At 32.9% G+C, this 16,914-nt stretch overlaps 1 long non-coding RNA gene across 1 annotated transcript in view; it reads right to left on the bottom strand.

Annotated features, from left to right (window-relative positions):
• Window positions 1-7,919: 7,919 nt before the first annotated feature.
• LOC309799860 overlaps window positions 7,920-16,914 on the bottom strand; it is a 51,411-nt gene continuing 42,416 nt past the window's right edge. Inside the window, exon 6 of the long non-coding RNA XR_014293365.1 lies at window positions 7,920-7,933. This is a non-coding gene — a long non-coding RNA (uncharacterized lncRNA). The remainder of the gene's footprint in view (window positions 7,934-16,914) is intronic.

Here is a 16,914-nt window from a genome sequence, read left to right as displayed (position 1 = left end):
TGTCATCTTTTTCTGAAATACTTCAGTATTAATTTCTAACAATGATAATAATTAATTAAGGCATGAATTATTTACGGAGAGATACTAGTTATTCCTAAAATATTTGGAGATTGTTTTAACATGAAGGTATTTCTTAGAATACCTCCAGTAAAGTTCCAAAACGTGTCTTTCAAAGCCTAAATGTGTTTGTACAATCCTGAAAACCTCAAGGAAAAATGTGAATGTTGCTGATTATCCACCATTTAAAGTTTTCTAGGCTTTGGCATTTTTCTGCAAGTATAAATAATTGACTATGAACTATGCAGAGAGTTGTTTTACCTGAATTTCTTTGAGATCCATCAGATGTGGCCATTAAAATGAGCCAATCTCCTCCATTACAACTACTCACTGTGCAGGCTTCTAGTCAAGCATTGGTGGAGATAGCGCAGCTCAATTTAAATTTAAAATTCAAGGTAATGTAACTAAACAAGTTAGTCCTATCCTTTTCCCCTTACTTTCCCTTAGAGAGTTTTTGAAGTTAGGGATTTGTAAAATGAAAATATTAAACCAAATTTAATAGCAAAATGTCATTGATATCATTAGTGAAACCAAGCCCAGTTTCCATTTACCCCAAAGTATAAATCGCCTATCTGAGAAGCAGTTCAAATTTAAGTCATGTCAGATTGGTGGTCTTTCTGAGTTTCAGTTTGGAACTCTTATTTGAAGTCATTGTTTCATTCAAGAGCACCTCAATATCAATAGCAGATTTTCTACTTCAGCAAAAGCCTTGATGTACATCAGTGCCATTGGGTCCAGAGGATAGCCTCTTTGTACGTTTTTTCCTCCCAGTCTCACTGCAATGTTAAAGTCACTGATATCACAGAGCACACTTCTAATCCTAACTATATGCCCTAATTTTGGCAGAAATCCACTCCTCCACTTTTATGCAATGTATTAACAACCAGAAATTTAATTGTATTTGTTGAGACTGTAATATCAACGTGAAGCATTCCTTTTTTGAAGCTCAAATTCTTAATACTTGCTTTCCCCTTTGCAAGAAATACTTACTCCTTTACTCCCTTGTCCCCTTAGGCTACCTACCCTCATACATCAGTTAAGAAGACATTTCACAAGGGATGCCTTTCCTCATCCTTCCAGGTGAGAAAGGCTCCCTGTTCCATGGCTCATAGTACCCTGTCTATATTTACTACAATTAGTAATTATTCTTTAGACTGCAGGCTCTAAGAAATATGGACAATGCTTGCTTTTCCACACCTTGTATTACCAGCACCTAATGCAGTGCCTGGGACATAGTAGAAGTTCTATAAATATGTAATGATTGATGAATGAATGAATGAACGAATGTGTTAGTAACAAGATAAATGCATAAATCGTATTTGTAAAGCACAATACAAAGTAATTTCATTAATATTCACCCACTTATTTGTACCTTTATACCCTTCTCTTCATTTATATATCTTAGAATTACTTTTAATTTTATCAGCAGGGATACAGGATTTAATGATGAAATTTTGATGAAATGTATTAGAAATATTTGTGAGTGAGTAAGCACTATGCCATGGTGAGAGAGAGAAAAAAAATAAAAGCTATTGCTATATTCTTGACTCAAGTCATACTCAATATTATTTGTTACATATTATATTACACACACAAATGCATTCTCACTGGCATGGTATCACCTACATTATTATAATTTCCATTTCCTTCCCAATCCCTTTAAAGCCCACATCTGACCCTTAGACTTATTAAATTGCATTGTTTTAAACCACTTCTCCAATTTGTCAAGGTCATATTATGGTCATGTTGAATTTTGATCTTGACAAAGTATTAATCAGTCTTATCAACTAAAGAGAACTGTAAATTACTAAATCCACATGCTTTTCTATCATCCTAGACTTGATGAAAATACTAAGTAGCCTCTGGCCCAGGATTGACCTCTACATATAAAACTTCTGTCCACTTTGGTTGAGAAGGAACTATAAATGAGTTTAATTGTTCTACCTACTTTGTTTCCAATAAATAGGTCTCTGGTGCTGATCTATTTTTATAAATTTGTGAATGAATTCAATTAGTAACATTTTTTTATAATATTAATATTTAATGTCTGATTTCAAGTCATGGATGAAAAAATGCTAACATCAATGAAAACTACTACTTGCCCAAATAGATTAATAATAGTAAGAACAGTTAAAGTAGATTTTAAATCTACTGTCATGTTTATTTACTTTCCTGAATTGTTCCCACTGTGCCACTTCCTTACTTTCTGAATATGACAGGTTCATGCATGACGTCTTCCTCTAGATGCTGTGCCATTAAGAAATCTCACTGATTATAATAGGTGATCATCTATGATGGATAATAAGATAAATATGCTTGTGCATTTTCAATCACAAATCCATGTCTTGCACAATGAAATGATTTTACTTGTTGCTTGATCACGGGGACTTCTTCCTCTGAATAAATAAGACTTGACTTTGCCTCTTTATGCAGTCATCTGTTCACAGTTCTGCCTCTCTCCAGTAGACTGTGTCTCCTTAAAGACAAATGAATATTCATTCATCTTTGATCCCCACTGCTTAGCATGCATAGTAATTGTTCAACAAATATTTGTTTAATAAATTAAACACCAATATGCCGTGAAGTAGGAAAATCTGGAGATGTGAGTGGTCAAGATGGGGGGTGTGATTAAAGGACCCCTCTGAATTCTAAGAACAACATACTTAGGAGGGAATGCATGAGTAATCAATGGGGCTGACTACTTGACAACTAGTATGTATTCAACTTTCAAATTCTATATTATAAGCATCCCTGAGTGTAATTTGAAATGGATAGACAGGAATCTTTATTTTATTTTTTCTAATGAGGAAGCAGTGTAGGTCTCTATTCTCATGGCCTCTGTTGCTTCCTATGAATACTTCTCCAATATCTTGACATAATCATTTTCCAGAAGCCAAGAGAGTCCAAAAGAAAATGACAAACAACAGAAACTGCTTTCATTTTCTAGTGTTTGGAAAAACATAAAAATAGGTTTAAGTTTTTCAAACATACTTAGATTTCATGAGATTTTACTTGGTTTATAATCAATATGATAAGATGCATATATATGTATATATAGAATCATCATTCATTTTAAATTGGAAATAATGTGTATCCCCATGGCTGATTTGCAAACTGTCAATAATAAGAACCAAGCTTATGTCCTCCTAAGTCTTTTGTAGCCCCATTTTAACACATTTTCTGAAAGTTATTTCACTTCAACCACTCTAGATACTTTCTATAAAAACAATAGATGACTTTTTAAATTTTTCATTTCAAAATGAAAATATTAAAATATGCTACAAATTGGTGCAATAATGGAAGCTACAACTTACCATGTAAGTTTGTTTGTAATTGAGCAAAATATGTTCCAATAATTTTTGCATTGTATTTGCCTTTCTCTCTGTAATTATTAACCCTTTTTCTTTTACTATGGAATGTGAATTTTGATTTCTCATCTTCAAATTTGCCTTTAAATACATTTCTACCCCTATTTTTCTTCCATCTGGAAGCTAAGTTTTCAAGAGAAAATTTGTTTCCACAAATATTGAATGTCTTCATATTAGGAATAATTCTAATGCAACTACTTTGTATTTGGAAATGTGCCACTGTGTTTAGGAAGGCTAAACACATACTTTTGGGTAAGTTCAAAAAAGATTACTCCAATGATTCAACCAAATATATTTCAAGCATATTGATAAGAAATTTCAAACTAATTGTGTGTGATAGCCATCAATTAAAGACGTAAAATGAATGCCTGCTATTTTAAAACATAATTAAGCCAAGGAAAAGCTATGCATAACTAGCATGTTCCGTAAAGGTAATTGGCTCACTAACTAAATTCTAACAGCCCATTCACATTTCTAGATTTTAATTGAAGAATGGATGGAAATAGTAAGGTGAGCTCATTGCCCAATACACATAAGCATGTGACAATTTTAATTTCTGCAGAGATGCCCATATCGTATGAAATCTTATTAATATTGTGATGGAATACAGTGAATCATGCTGTGAAAGAAGCACATATTTGACTGTTGTACATGTGTTCACACACACACACACACACACACACACAAACACACAGATACACACACATTTCTTTTCTCTCCTCTCTATTCTCATTTCAGTCCCATTTTTCCTTTTCTTAGGTATAACTGGTATCATGAATTTAATATAAATATTTTGAATCCATGCTTGAAGTTTTTACTATATGCAAATGAATCCATGAAAAATACATGATTGCTTTGAGTTTTAAAAATTTGTATACATGTCATCATGCCAAATATGTAATCTTGAAAATCATTTATCATGTATATAATTAATTATTTCGAGTGAAGTATTGCATTGCATCTTAAAAATAGTTTATATATGTCTTTTGTAAGCAGCAAAAACTGGAATTTTTAAATTTATTTTTATTATCTCTGTGATCAAATGTATTGTGATTATTGATCTATTTCTCCTTTATTTTTCTATGTTTTATCCCTCCCAGTACTAACTTCGTTTAAACACATTTTTCATTCTCTTTTTATGGTCTACCTTTTTATGAATCATATATGAAGTATTCATTTTTAGTGTTTTCTGAAAAATTTGACATATATTTCTAACTTTAAAAAGTCTAAAACTAATTATCTCATCTTCCTCCTAAGCGGTTCATGGACCCCTCAAATTTTAAATCTGATCTTCAGTATTTCAGTATATTATCTAGTGTTTTAGTTTTACTTTGTACATACCCCCATTGGCTATTATTTTTTACACTCAACCGTTATTCAGATTCATTCCAACATTACAAATTTCTTTGCTGGTCACTGTTCAGTGCACCTTCCTACTTCTTTTTATGCTTATTTTCTTTCTTACTGAAGAACATTCTTTGTACAATGGTCTCCAATCTTGCCTAAAACACATGAGAATTATGTGAGAACTTTTTAAAGCTCCCATTATTGAAACACCGCCTAGATCACTTTGGTTAAAAAAAAAAATCTCAAAGTATTGGCTTTAGGCATCAGAATATTTTTTAATGCCTTCAGACAATTCCAACAGCTGCTGCCACTGCTTTAGTCATTTGTTGTTGTTACAGTTTGTGGGTGGTAATTCCTCTTTGTCTAGGAATGAAAATTTCTTTACTTCTTGTTCTTGAGTAGTTTTTTAAAATGAGGTGTAGAATTTTAATTTGGACAGCTATATGTCCTCAGTACTTTGAAGATATTATTCTATTGTTTTCCAGCATCTACCTGTTTTCTGATAAGACAGCGAATATTTAAAGCCAGCCCTCAAAAACAAGGCTTATTATTTCCAGGGCCCCCTTGAATTTCTTGGTTTCAACTCCTCCTCACTATTCTAATGTTGAATTTGTTTTTTCCCCTTAAATCCTGAGACTGGGGATCCCCCCCCCTTTTTTGTAAGCTTGTTCATTTGCTTTTTATATGTTGCTACATGTAAAAGCAACATATAAAAGAAAACACAAGTATAACAAACTGTGTGTTCAGATTGGAAGAAAGGATTCTCAATATCTGTTCAGCCTATCGTATTGACTGAAAGCATTTACCTTGTTTCTTTTACAACTAACTTGAATATTATGAGTCTTACATCTATACAGTACTCTTCACCCTTCTTGGAATGTCTATGCTCAATAAGGACATTAGTTGATTTGTCACTAATATTGCTTTCCCTACATGTGACCTCATTCAGAGTTCTATCCTGTCCCATATACATAGCATAATCTTATATTTTGTATCTAACTGGCATCAGTTTTCCAGTTTTTTTTTCGATTTACTTTTAAGCTTTACTTTTAGCAAGACTGTACTGAAACACTCTTACACTTTAATAGATCTAATTGTCTGGACTTAAAATAATAGATTTCTCTATCACAGGGGAATTTGTCTTTACAGATACTGATTTCTGTTCTCTGCACATGTTTTCATGTTATATGCCCAGTGTAATATGAAGCGAGTTAATTTATTGTGTTACATATAGTAAAGAATCCAGCAGAATAATGTTATTTAGGTTTTTTTTCATTATTTCTATGAATAACAACAACATCAACAATAATAGTAATAGAAAAGATAATTTTTACCTATAGCAAGTCTCAGTTTTTTCTTAAATGCAGTAGAAGGCCCTTCACACTCTATTTGTCAGCTTGGCTTCAGGTTTTCATTTTGTTGGCTAGAAGACAGATAAAGGGGATTATGGACAGAACTGAGCCTGGTTTCTGCTAATCTCCGACTTGAATTCTTTCAAGGGTTGCAAAATACGATTCAAGTATTTCACAGGCCTTTATAACCTTTGTCATCTGTCTGATATATGTGCCATCATGGGTGGATTTGGAACTGACATTTTATATCTCTGATCTCAACTGTATAAATATTTGTTTAGACTGACTATCAACATAGAACACAGACATTCTCTTCTGATGTATGGATGATACAATAGTCCTTAACTGGGCCCCTAAGGATGGGGCAGGCACAAACTAACAGAGGGCAATGAGGCAAATTTACAATGAACTCAGATTTTATATTTTCCTTTAGGTAAAAGAGTGGTTGCTTCTATACCAAAAAACTATTTCTTATAATTTGGGTTACATTAAAAATATCTCATATATACAGCCATTTATCTGAATCTATAATAGTGACTTGGTTTTCTCAAATACATTATATATGGAGTCCTTTAGACTGGAATTAAATTAATCATGGTTGTATTTTTTTTCTATTGACTTCCCAGCTATTTACCCCTAGGAAAACTCTCTTAAATAATCAAGAGAAATATTTTAGGCAACATTATGTAAATCATCACCCTTATTAGATGAATTAATATTCTTGAAGTTACAGCTCATTTCATGGAAATCAGATTAACCTGGTGTTATGGGCATTGTCATTTATCAGTAAGTTATTTGTTAATATGCTCAGTATGTGCCATAAAATATGTAACTTTAATAAGAGAATGGATCACCTCAAATAATTTAGCAAATCTTGAAAATGATAAGGATTAAAATTGTGGATGTATAAAGGACACAGAAGCTTGGAGAACTTTAAAACCATCTATTTCTATCCTGTTTCCCTCAGACAAGGAAATGAAGGCTGACACTTTAGCATGGTTTGGAAATCCTTCTAAAAATTATCTGACTTTCTCTTAGAATTAACAAGTAATTTAAAGTTTTAAGAACTGCAGAACTGATCACATGAATTACCATAATTTAGTCAAGATTTTTTTTGAATATCCACCTTTTGACAAACACTGTACATATATGTACCAGGCTGTAGAGATGAATAAAATCATCCTTAGTCTCAAATAACTGAAAGAAAAATCCCCCAATATTAGTGAATACTGAGGAATTAAGGATGATGCTATGAGAAAATTTTTATAATGTGAAACTTATTAAGTTAAATAAAATATTTTGCTTTTGAGATTAGAATGCCTTGTTTTTGTTCTAATGATACTGATGATAGATAGTGGTTGTATTTTGCAGAAGTTTTATGGGAGCAAAATAAAAACTTGGTAATGTGATATAAATTTGGTCCCCCAAGGCGATTTTTATTGTGATTTCTATTGGTGTTGTTAATGAGAGAAATTTCTGTGAGCTATTAGAAAAGAAAATGTGGATATCGATATCTAATCAAAAAGAAGGACAAAATAATGGATAATTAGAGAATATATATAACCAGTAAACTAAAAATATACTCACATGCTAAGGAAGCACAGTGGTGGAAGTTTTGCTCATCATAAAGCTTTAACAGTGAGTAGAAGTTATCTTGGTGTCTTGGGTGTGGGAAGATATGCTAACAACCAGTGATAGATCCGTTGTAAAATTTGGAACTGTTTCTTTGGTATTCAATTTCACTTAAGACCTGTGCTTCTGGACAGGATGGAGTAATAGGAACTGGATTTACTCTCCTGGCTTAAACTGCTAAAAGTAAAAATATATATATATTAAACAATAATTTTAGACATTGAACAACAAACAGCACAAGACAACGGTTGTATAAAGCTGTTAATTATAATGAAAACCCATAAAAACCAGTGGCATAATGTTTTATGTAATACAGTTAAATGTTGGTGTTTGAACAAGTCCCTGGTCACCTGTAAAAAATAAAGGTGGATTCTCTTTTCATATTTATTAACAAAATGAATTTCATAGGGATACAGTATTTAAATATGTTAAAATACTACAGTTACTAGAAGAAAACATTTTTGTTTTATTTAATAAAAGTTAATTTTAAAATTTTTTTTATATTTTTATGTGTTGCATTTATTGCTTTAAGATTATACAAATATGTTTTGATATAATTTAATACATGCAGCATCAAGTAGAGTATTCAATACACAGAGTATTCAATGGGTATAGCCTTAGTAGTGGGACCAAATTAGCCCTAGACTAAATTGTTTCAGTTGCAGCCTAATAAGGCTTACAAGGAAGCCTCCAAATGATCAAACTATTTCTTAACTACCTCTTTGAGCAAAGTTACAAATATTTAAAAAAATACAAAAACGCCCTGCAACCAGTAAAGTAAAATTCACAATATCTGACATGCAATCTAGAATTACCAGGGATGCAAAGACAAAGGAAAATATAACCCATAACAAGGAGAAAAATTAATTAATGAAAAGACACTGAAAAATGGTACAATCAGTAAACAAAGACATTCAAACAGTTATTATAACTAATTTTCATAGGTTCAAAAAGGTTAAAGGAAAGCATCAACATCTTAAATAGACATATAGAGGATATAAAAATAACCCAAATTGAGTTCCTAGAGATGAAAAATATAGTTTCTGAGATGAAAAATAAACTGGATGGGATTAAAAGAGATGAGGCAATGCAGAAGCAAAGATTGACCTCCCTGCAAAAGCAAAATTCTGTTATTATAATCTGTCCCACTGAGTAGTCCAAATATAAAGTCTGAAATGAAAAATGCCAGCTTGGTCACCTTTTTTCATTTCGAATTTGCTTTACCCTTGCTTTACCCTTTCAAAAATAATTAAAGTATAAAATTATGAAAATTGTATTCAATGGTATTAATATTAAGCATCTATCCATCTTATGGATTGCCCTGCATAATGCAAATATCTAAAATCTAAATATTATGTGTATATATACATATATGTATATATACATATATGTATATATATCTCACTAGCAGAATGAAAAGAAGATGTGAAAATACAACACAAGTTGTGGAGGAATATAGTAAAGGAAAGTAAAATAGTATTTTTTTTAGATATAGTTGCTCTACGCAGTGGAAAAATGATATATGGATTAGCATATTTTATTTTCTGAGAAGCATGAATCAATTTAAAAGGCGAATGGGCAGATGAATTTAAAGAATGAGTAATTTGAATACATTATCATTCTTCAATTTTTCTGTTACTGACAACATCCCCTTTAAGATTTTCAAAATGCTGAAAGGTGGGATTCCAAGATTTTTAGTTGCTATGGAAGCAATTATTAGCAAATCCTTTCTTCTAATCTCATTACAGAAAATACTGCTCTTTGTGCCCAGAGAACTCCCATTAGAACAGATAGCTAGTGGGAAGCAGCCACATAGCACAGGGAGATCAGCTGGGTGCTTTGTGACCACCTAGAGGGGTGGGATAGGGAGGGTGGGAGGGAGGGAGACGCAAGAGGGAAGTGATATGGGAACGTGTATATGTATAACTGATTCACTTTGTTATAAAGCAGAAACTAACACACTATTGTAAAGCAATTATACTCCAATAAAGATGTTAAGAAAAAAAAAAAAGGAACTGCATTTCGGAGCAGCTCAGAACATAGGGTGTAGCAGTCTGGAGCTATCCCACATTTCCTGTGTCTTATTAAATATTGTGTATATGTGCTATGTATTTATATCTCCATCTAAATATACATCTATATCTCCTAAAATACTGTCTCACATATAATGAAGGCACAGTTTCCAGATAGTTGTTCTGGTAGTCATTAGACAAAATATAGTCTCATTTATTTAAAAAATGTGAAATGAGAGAAATGTACGAAAAACTTGATCCATCTTCTGACTGAATTTGTAGTATTAGTACCTTCAGAAGAGGAAATAATTAATTTATTGTAAATTATTTTATTCCTCATTTATTAGAGAGGAAATTTATAAACTGAATCTGTTAGGGCTTAAAGGGTTTTTTTCCAGAAGATAATATCTGTGGTTCTCACCTTACACTGAGCAGTATATCACTAGTGAACAATCTGACAAATATGTACACTATTAAGTTATTTTATTTTAACCTGGCTTTTTAATACTATCATCTGATATACATCATATTAATTGACACTGCAATTTCTTCCTTGATTTGTATATTTTTTTCTACAAACACTTTGCATTCCATCTTCCACGTATCTGATTTACTCATCCATGTGATGGTCTTCATCTTCAGACATCTTGCTGTCTGAGCTGTTCAACCCTGTGACAGTAAAAGCACACTCACTAGGGACTAGGAGTTTGAGAAGGACTTAGAAAATTGTTTGACACCTGAAAAAAATGGCTCCAGGGTATGAAAAAAAAAATCTGCAAAATTGAGATCAAAACTTGTGTAATTAATTTTTTCAACTAATATTACTACAACAGCAATGTTACTCAGCTTTCATATAGTTATCTATAAATTATATTGGATATGTGACTTGGGCACATATTAATGCATTTGATAACATTTAGGGTAAAGCTTCTAAAAGGGCAATTGCCTAGGACTGAGGAAGGTTTAAAAATGGCCCTGCACAGAATGAACTAGAAGTGACTTGAATGGGAGGCTGAGGCAGAGATGCTGGACCCAGAGAGTTACAGAGCAGGCGTACATTGGAGAGAGCTTTCCTATATAGGAGAGCCAAGAATTTGTTACTTATTGAGCGGGGAGCATGAAGGTAGGGGACCCTATAATGAGAATCCTAGGATTGCTTCTAGATTTCTAACTTGGATAAGTGACAGGACGGTACTCTTTGGTGAATACTAAAGGAACAGCAACAGCAGCAAAAGTCTAAGAATGGAACTTTAACATATCACAATGCCACCTTTAAAGTAAATTTGGCATTCTTCTCCTTTTTGAATGAATGAAAATGCATTAATTAAAGACATACACGTTCACACACCTGCTAATATCTGCTCTTCTGCAATCATGTGTTTTCTGTATAGTGTCTAAATATCTATTCCAGTTAAAGTAGTGCTTAAACACTGCAATATGCCTCTTTTCAGCCAAAAAGAAAAACTGTCTATGACTGTTTCAACATATTTTAAATATATGTATAATCATTGCCAACTTATCTGCTTTGCAGATACTAGTTTCCTATACAATATTTAATATCTCCCTTTATTGAAAATGTCATTGCTCAGTATTATGATTGTTTTTCATTTTTATTATATGTCTGACTGTTAGAATTATTGATTAATCTCTTTATTAATGGAATGATCTCAACACAATGTTAAATACTCTTCTTCTCTACCATTATTGTATGTTATTTTAAAGATTTTCCATACAGTTACTTTAAATGGGATTTTCAGATTTTTCAGGCTTTTTGAAGTCAGTAGGATAGGCTCCAGTGAGTAAAAGAAATGCTGAAGAACAACAATATGAATTAAACAAATTTAAGTAGTTAAGAAAGCACTAATCTAGTCATTGAGAAATATATACTAATAGTTACATAGTATGTATATATAAATCAATAGTTTCAAAATGAGATAATCTACTGAACAAAATATCTTAAAATGTGAATGAAAAGATGTTGTCAAATCGCTATATGATTAAAGTACAAAAATTTGTATAAGCTTGGAATATAAATAATAAGTGCATTTTTGTCTGGGAGACAAGTTGTTATCTGGGAAACCTCAAGACATTTTGTAGATTATCGAAATCACTTTACTATCAATCTTGAGCATTTCTCCTATCAACTCTATAATTAGTATTGGAAATTAGCATGCTGACTCTATTTCACTATCAGGAACATTGAAGAAACTATTTCAAGTGCTAAACATTGGTTTTAACAAATAAAAAACAATTCATCTGAAGAAAATGCTACAATGAGCTGAGGAATTAAAAGATCTCAAAGTAGAGAAATTTCACTGACTGCAGTATACACAACTTGAAGGTAGAGTTTCTGTTTTTCCTGTTTGCCCTCCAAATTTTGGAACAGTGTTATATGCACAGTGCAGGGTAATAAGCAAATATTTAACAAATGAAAAGTACTGAATTCATTACCTTGTGGTACAAATTAGGATTTCTTTTGTACTGTAACTAGAAGATTTTAATTTCAGCATTATGAATTATTAATGTCTTTATCTGATTCCCAGTTCTGTGTCAACCAAACTTATTTGAGTGATAATTAGAGGACTTCATGTTTATCCTATCTTCTAGGATTTCACTTTTGCATATCTGTTAGTTCATAATTTTGACATTTTTATAGCACAACCAAAGACTATAAAAACACATGGAGCAAGCACTTGCCGAATAACTAAATAAAACAGGTTTCAGATATGAAACTAGAGCCATGCTTGGTTATACTTCTAAATGCTTCATCTAAAGAGAGACCTGCAACACTGCTGCATGAATTAATCACCTAGGGTGACTTTTAAGCCTACCAACAGCTGGCCCCTCTATCATATCTGATTTTATTCAATAGTCTAAATAATAATTTTTTGATCAAGAACTTTATTTTACTGGTTGTAAAAGTGCGCGCATGAACGCGCACACAATCCCCAGGGCTTTTAAAAATGGTGGGACAGAATTAATCATAACTATTGAGTTTAAATGTCATTTATCAACTTACTAAAGTGCAAGCATGCAGGGAAAATAAGCTAAAGACAAGACTTTTGTTTTTCAATTTATTTTTAAAAAGTCTTGTAGAAATCTTTATGAAATTAACACAAAACGGTAGTACCAAAAATCTTTTTGCTTTGTTTATTCCCTAGTCTGTGGCAATGTAAACAGTGGAAGTTAACCCGGAATTTAAGTTAAGGAAAGCTATATTGTATTAAGTTTAGCCAAACATTGTCTAACTTGCCATCATATTTTTTCAAATAAATAAAATTTCTATTCTCTTCCCTCTCTCCTCATCTCAAGGTATGTCAACTCTAACCCCGCCCCCCCATACACACACCTTGTTGCCTCTGGCATTATCTCCTCTACTAGACACGCTTTTGTACTTATTGCTACATAACAGTTCAACAATAAAATGTGATAAATGCAGGCAAAGTTGTTTCAAGAAGGAAGGTAAATGTCCTTACACATTTTCAACATAGAAACAGAATTTTTCAAAAGTGAGTTACAAAACAGCAAAATTAAAAAAAAATAGTTATAAAGTTTGCAGATAATGTTGTCATCCCTCTTAAAAGAACAGGGATAAGGCACAGAAGAAATGTAGTGTTGAGGACAATGAAAATCAGCAGTTATTGCAATCTATTTATGCTGCATTCAATGGATTTAGAAGACAGAGGCTTGAGTTCTGTCGTTATTACTTGTTTGCCATTTGATGGTGGGCAAAATATTTAATTTCATTGCGTTTCTGTTTCTATGCCTCTAAAATTTGGATTCCCAGGCTAAGAAAATATTTCAAATCTTTTCTAGGTCTAAAAGTCACACACCTTAGTGTACCCTTTATAAAGGCCACATTTTCACAAAAGATAGCATTCTTGTAAAACACCTTTATAGAAAGAAAAAGCTATATTTAGAAGGTCCACTCAGTGTCCAGGGTTTTCTGAAGTCGTACTGCTGTTTATAACCAGGTGTAGGCCAGTAGGACAACACATTTGCTTTAATAACTGTCCAGATTTCTTGGAGTTAAAGATAAGTTTTCCATTATTCTAAGTGTTGACCTAAGAAATTATTGAAAGAATTGTTCTAATTTACTTATTGAATTGCCCAGTTCTCACATGGCCTGACATGAAAGGTGATTTAAAAGATTGCATTTAAGTTTGGACATATAGCCTTCATCCTGCTGTTTCATCACAGACCTCTTACAGGATAAACACGTGCAACCATTTTGAGTTTCTGAATGGGAGTGCTCCTTATAGTATTTTCCCCTTATAAATTTCTTGCCAACTTACTCCAATTTGAATGCAGGTAGAAATTTATAAATTTCTCCAAGAACTTATTTTTATTTTTATGAATCTTACTGATTTTGTTTTAATACCGAGGACTTTATCAAGTTCATAGACATTTGATAGAATAAAAAGCAAAAGCATAATTAGGAAAAATCCAAAAACCTCAAATAGAAAATAAGATGCTAGGTTGTTAGTAACAGAAATTAGCACAAATAGACTGAAAAACTGACCACCGTTGTAAACTGAGCTTTTAACTATGGGAGTCGCCAGGAAAAGGAGGGTTACCTGACTCAGGGCTCTTCTCCTCTTTCTTTGCCTTCTTTTAACAATCTCGAAAATTAAAGAAAGATTGAAATGACAATAAAAATAATTTATTTCCCAAACCATTTGAGAGTAGTTGCCAACACAATGCAATGTCTCCCCCAAATCCTCTAGTATTTCCTACAAACATATATCCAAATATAATCATGAAAATCAGGAAATTAACACTGACACATGACCACAGAGCTACTAATCCTCAGACCCCTTTCAAGTTTTGTCAATTATCCCCATCATGTCCTTCATAATAAAAGGATCAGCCCAGTGTCACATGTTGCATTTAGCTGTCCTGTCTCTTTAGTTTTTTAATCTGGAAAATTTTCTCAGGCTTCCCTTGAATTTCATGAACTAGAAAATTTTAAAGAATATGGATCAGTTACTTTGTAGGATTTAGCTGTTTGTATTTGTCTCATGATTATTCAGGATATGTGTAGTTGGCAGGAATAACACAGTGGTGAAGCTCTGTTCTTCTCACTGCTTCCTATCAAACAATTTCGGCAAACTTTTAACTTGTAACCTTACTGGAATATTATTTTACTCATTTGATTAAGGTGTATCACCCAGTCTTCTCCATTGTAAAGTTATTTTTTTCTCCATTATTAATAATTTTTGTGGTAAGGCACTTTGTAATTATGTAAATATCCTGTTCCTCATCAAACATAATTTATTCAATTTAATTATTTAAATCAGTATGAACTCATAGACTCCTATTTTATTCAATTGACTATAATATGTTTCTACCATTATTAATTTTGAGGCTTAGATTGTTCAAGATTTGTCCAGTGGAAACCCCTTCAGTTTGGCTTCTATATCCTTTGATGTTTCCCAATTATTCTGTGATATCTCCCTTCTTTTTTTTTTTAAACATCTTTATTGGAGTATAATTGCTTTACAATGGGGTGTTAGTTTCTGCTTTATAACAAAGTGAATCAGCTATACATATACATACATCCTCATATCTCCTCCCTCTTGCATCTCCTTCCCTCCCACCCTCCTTACCCCACCCCTCTAGGTGGTCGGTCACAAAGCACCAAGCTGATCTCCCTGTGCTATGCAGCTGCTTCCCACTAGCTATCTATTTTACGTTTGGTAGGGTATATAGGTCCATGCCTCTCTCTCGCTTTGTCACAGCTTACCCTTCCCCCTCCCCATATCCTCAAGGCCATTCTCTAGTAGGTCTGTGTCTTTATTCCTGTTTTACCCCTCGGTTCTTCATGACATTTTTTTTTTTTTAGATTCCATATATATGTGTTAGCATACGCTATTTGTCTTTCTCTTTCTGATGTCACTCTGTATGACAGACTCTAGGTCCATCCACCTCACTACAAATAACTCAATTTCATTTCTTTTTATGGCTGATCCCTTACTTCTTGAAACAATAATATGTTCTAGAGTCATCTTCTATTTTCCCTATAGTGGTTCTAGAATCAGCCATTTCTCCAAAGAGCTTTAATTCCTTCAGTTGGAGAGCTGTATTTAGAAACCAAGATCTGGACACTAGGTGTATTCATTGCTCTTGGGAAGTAGTGGTCCCAGGTATTCTCAATAGGCAGGGCTAGGGGATTTATGTACATATATACATACACACATATGAAAACATATATTCATAACCACTTACATATATTCACAAACACATTCATAAACATATGCATACATATTGTCTATGTTTATTCTTATAATGTCTCTATATTGAAAATACATCCTCCATTCCCTTTCAACACCCTTTCATTCCAGTTTTTGCCCTTTTCATATTTTAACTCCCTCCACAGATATTAAAATAACACTGATTACCATATTGTTAATATCCTTACTTATTTGATCAATCTTCCTGTATTTAAGTAAATTCTTGTAGCTGCCACTTTCCCATCCACACATTTTCTCCACCTGGCACGGGTTATGACTATCTGTACAGAGTGGTTGCCAAGGCCACTTCCTCATGTGGATGCCCTTTCACACGAATCAGACTTCAGCAGTCAACTCCAGGCTCCCTTATGCAGACATCCTCTCCCCTTTCTCAGACTCTGAGACCCAATGCCAAGTCATGTGGCTCCTTGAATGCCCACCTCCCCCATGCTGACAAAGGGTTATTTTACCTCACTTTATGGACTAATTTGTTCAAGAAGGGAAGGGATCACAACACTAAAAAGCAGTTATACTCCAATAAAGATATAAAAAAAAGGAGGGAAGGGACAAGGAAGGGGATGAAGGGAGGTGGACAGGGATGAACAGGTATCTTTTTTTTCTAAACAATATTTGAAGAGGTCCTTCATTTAGAAGTTACAAAGACATTATGAAGTATCAGCTGAAGAACTGAAACAACGACATATATTTACACATCTATATCCCTACATCTATGACACACAATGTACACCTAATTTTATAGCAACCAAAATATAATTTAACAAAACTTATGATGCTTAGCCATACACTTTAATACTCAGCAACTTAAAAAAATATGCAGTGCCATTTGGCTGTTAACTATCAGTCCATTTATATGAATGGATTTGTAAAACTTCTAGCCAAGAGTGCTTGGGAT

This window comes from Mesoplodon mirus (genome assembly GCF_964341445.2).
Source record: "Mesoplodon mirus genome assembly, chromosome: 3".
Lineage (NCBI taxonomy): Eukaryota > Metazoa > Chordata > Mammalia > Artiodactyla > Ziphiidae > Mesoplodon > Mesoplodon mirus.
The sequence above is the reverse complement of the archived record's forward strand: the minus strand, read 5'-3'. Positions and strand labels throughout refer to the sequence as shown.